This window comes from Dreissena polymorpha, chromosome 14 (genome assembly GCF_020536995.1).
Source record: "Dreissena polymorpha isolate Duluth1 chromosome 14, UMN_Dpol_1.0, whole genome shotgun sequence".
NCBI classification, from domain to species: Eukaryota; Metazoa; Mollusca; class Bivalvia; order Myida; family Dreissenidae; genus Dreissena; species Dreissena polymorpha.
Genome location: NC_068368.1, coordinates 15,322,928 through 15,327,294, shown reverse-complemented (window position 1 = coordinate 15,327,294; position 4,367 = coordinate 15,322,928). Strand labels below are relative to the sequence as shown.

Below are 4,367 nucleotides of genomic sequence, written 5' to 3'. Positions count from 1 at the left end.
ATACTTGGAACACTCGCAAACTATCATAAGGGTACAGTAAAAGGACAAGTTGCATAACTCTGGATGTCATTTTTACGGAATTATGGCCCTTTTTTGACTTAGTAACTTTGAATATATGGTTAAATTTTGTGTTTCGATCCACTTTACTTCTTAAGTATCAAGGCTATTGCTTTCAAACTTCAAATACTTTCATGCTATCATGAGGTTACTGTACCTGGCAAGTTGAATTTTACCTTGACCTTTGAATGACCTTGACTCTCAAGGTCAAATTATTAAATTTCACTAAAATTGCCATAACTTCTTTATTTATGATTAGATTTGATTGATACTTTGACAAAACTACTCTTACCTGACATACCACAATAGACTCCACCCAAACCATCGCCCGTGCCCCCCCCCCCCCACAACCCCCCCCCCCCTATTTTTTTTTTTTTTTTTTTTAAGATCATCTCACAAATGACCACCACACCCTCACACTATACCCCCCCCCCCCCACCCCACCCCCTCCCCAATTTTATTTTAAACGGTTAAAAAACAAAACTATTTATTTTGATTATTTTATGTTTGAAATACCGTCCAACCATCGCACCCAAGAATCCCCCCCCCCACCCCCCCCTCCCCCCACCCGAATCCCCCCCCCCCATTTTTTTTTTTTTTTTTTTTTTTTAAGATCATCTCACAAATTACCACCACACCCTCACACTATACCCCCCCCCCCCCCACCTCACCCCCCCCCCATTTTTTACCAGGTTTTCCGAAGGAAAAAACTGGTTATTAGATTGGCGAATGCGGGCGGGCTGGCTGGCTGGCTGGCGGGCTGGCGGAATAAGCTTGTCCGGGCCATAACTATGTCGTTCATTGTCAGAATTTAAAATCATTTGGCACATTTGTTCATCATCATTGGACGGTGTGTCGCGCGAAATAATTACGTCGATATCTCCAAGGTCAAGGTCACACTTTGAGTTCAAAGGTCAAAAATGGCCATAAATGAGCTTTTCCGAGCCATAACTATGTCGTTCATCGTCAGATTTTAAAATCATTTGGCACATTTGTTCACCATCATTGGACGGTGTGTCGCGCGAAATAATTACGTCGATATCTCCAAGGTCAAGGTCACACTTTGAGTTCAAAGGTCAAAAATGGCCATAAATGAGCTTGTCCTGGCCATAACTATGTCATTCATTGTGAGATTTTAAAATCATTTGGCACATTTGTTCACCATCATGGGACGGTGTGTCCCACGAAAGAATCACGTCAATATCTCCAATGTCAAGGTCGCCACGACTAAAAATAGATTTAAAAAAAAAAAAAAACTTACAAAGGGGGTTAATTTTTTTTGGTCATTTCAAAAGTTCAGTTTGAGTTTTCTCCCTTTATCAGATTTTTTTTTCACAATGAAAACCTGGTTTTGTGACAATTTTGTCCCTTGTTTTTTTATGAAACGGTTAAAAAACACAAATATTTATTTTTATTATTTTATGTTTGAAATACCGTCCAACCATCGCACCCAAGAATCCCCCCCCCCCCACCCCCCCCCCCCCCTCCGATTTTTTTTTTCCTTTTTTTGGCATTTTTGGAAGAAAATGTAATAAATGTCCACACCCCCACACAATGCACCGCTCTTCACTCCACCCCTCCCTCCTTTGTGATTGAAAATGAGAGTCCCTTCACCTTTAAAAAGAAAATAGATGAGCGGTCTGCACCCGCAAGGCGGTGCTCTTGTTTTTATGCTAGTATACTCCCCCTTTACGAAATAACACGTTTTACTGGAATTGCCAAGGAAATTGATCTGTCTGTTGGTAGACACAATTCTGTCTATAGGTGTTCCCCCACACCTTTCTTTGTACATAATTCAAACTTTAAGGAATTGTTCCTCATGATGCAAAGTCGGGTATGTGTTATTGTTATGGTCCTTCATTAGACATAACAAACTATTTGTCCTTTTTTCAACGACTTTGTCTAGACATTTTGTGGTAGGAAATTAAGTAATCATTTTGTCAATCTTTTGTGAAACTTTCTAAAGACTTTTCTCCTTTCTAAGATATCCATGAAGTCAGGTATATTACAATATAACTTTCCACAAATGTTAACTAATACGGTACGATCTGTTGCATGTAAGAAATGCATGGCTGTCGGGAGAGGAAACACATGGCTTTCGTGAAGGTTTCATATGATGTGGTCAGTAGTTAAAAAACCCATCTTTTTATGCCCCAGTTAGGGTGGCATATAGCAGTTGAACTGTCTGTCTGTCAGTCTGTGCGTCCGTCCGAAAACTTTAAGATTGGCCATAACATTTTGAGTGGTGAAGGTCAAGGCCATCCTTCAAGGTCAAAAGTAATAAAATACTATCAAAGGGAAATAATAAGCTTTAAAAGGGAGATAATTTCTAAACCTTCCAAATGATATATTGAAACTTTATTTCAAAGCGGCGCAATAGGGGGCATTGTGTTTCTGATAAACACATCTCTTGTTCTAGTAAAAATGGGCTTTGTCATACCCATTGACTTTCTTTGAAGGGTTTTTAAAATGGGATCCCTACATTGAAGTTTGATTCCTTTTAATGTCAAGGTCATTCTCGGAAGTCAAAGGTCAGAATGCAGACCTTAATGTCAAAGCTTTTAATTGGTGCTGATCGGGTATGTGGGGGTATTAATGACATTTATGTAAAGTTGATTATTACTTTCATAACAACGGACATTTAAGGTGAACATTGTCTTTAAAAAAACATGTGTTTTACGTATATATTCCCCAACATACTGGTAACATGGATACCAATCGAAATTTGAAACAACCTGTCAGAATATTTTGTATCCATATTTTATATCAAAATGTCTTATTTGTAATATACCCTATTTGGTAAATTTGTTAAAGAAACTTACTGATGTTACAGTTTTTCAAGTGTTATTTTTAATAAAGATGTAAATATCTTTATTATCTGTATTGTTTTGGTTTGTTTGTTGTTCACATTAGCTTGCTATTTTGTTGTTGTTGCTGTTATGTAGCTCAACTGGGGTCAAGGTCTAGAAACTTCCAAGAAATATTTGATGACTTGAAAGCTGTTCGTAAAGTATTTATCGTATAAATGTTTTGAATGAATACGGGTCCCGAGTATGGAGCTCGCAAATGTTTTTCTAGCCGGTTTTCTCAATTCTGCTTAGGGAAGACATTATGGAATTCATGAATATCATAAAATTAAGTTCATATATAGGTAATTTAATATAAACGTGTTTTCAACAATGTCATACTGCTACAATGATTAGTTCATTTTGTTAAGCAGAAAACAAGGGACAAAATTGTCACAAAACCAGGTTTTCATTGTGAAAAAAATCTGATAAAGGGAGAAAACTCAAACTTAACTTTTGAAATGAACAAACAAAATTAACCCCCTTTGTAATTTTTTTTTAAAAATCTATTTTAGTCGTGGCGACCTTGACATTGGAGATATTGACGTGATTCTTTCATGCGACACACCGTCCCATGATGGTGAACAAATGTGCCAAATGATTTTAAAATCTGACAATAAACGACATAGTTATGGCCCGGACAAGCTTGTTCCGCCAGCCAGCCAGCCCGCCCGCATTCGCCAATCTAATAACCAGTTTTTTCCTTCGGAAAACCTGGTTAACAATGAATTCGCACTTTTTTTTACATAATATGTAAATGTGATCTTATATGCAGCCCCAGATTAGATTTACCCAAGGGGTTTGTGAAAACCAAATAGAATAACTTAAAACACCAAATTCTGTCAATTTACTTTTTCCTCGAAGTAGAGTACTTTAAATATCCACACATTTGATGCGTAGTCGCCTTGTGTTCCTCTATTAAAGTTGTTCAAAGCATGCCCCTGTGGTCAAAACTGACCATGCCAAGGGGTCACGCGATTATTTAACGAAATAGTAGACATAAAAAATCTATTAAAACGCAATTTTCAGGGATTTGACAATAAGTACGTTATATTGTATGGTGGTAATCAACAAAGATGTTTAAAATAATGTAACATGGGGTCAAAATTGGACCCGACTTTAGGGTTTACTTGTATTTCATACATGTATATAATAAAAATGTAAAATTGTATAGGTGTACAGTGAAAATTTTAATTTCCTCAGACCATAGTTAGTCTGTTCGTACACAGTAAAAATCATAACATTACAGTTTGACACACGTATAACACAAAACACACAAAACAGCTTACTTCCAACATGTCTCGGCGACTTAGGGTCAATGCGACCCTTTGTTCTAGCAGCACTATTCACCAAATGGCTCGAGCTATTGTACTCTAATTATACACCTAAATAGCTCGGTAACCGAAGAACAACGGAGCAAACGTATGAAAACCTAAACTAGAAGAACTCAAAACAACAACCGAA

The 4,367-nt window shown here is 37.3% G+C and overlaps 1 long non-coding RNA gene across 1 annotated transcript; it reads left to right on the top strand.

Moving 5' to 3' along the window:
• Positions 1 to 718: 718 nt before the first annotated feature.
• LOC127858804 (uncharacterized) lies at positions 719 to 2,931 on the top strand. Its single transcript, XR_008039062.1, has 2 exons — positions 719 to 970; positions 1,133 to 2,931. It is a non-coding gene; the product is annotated as an uncharacterized LOC127858804 (long non-coding RNA).
• The last annotated feature ends 1,436 nt before the right edge of the window (positions 2,932 to 4,367 follow it).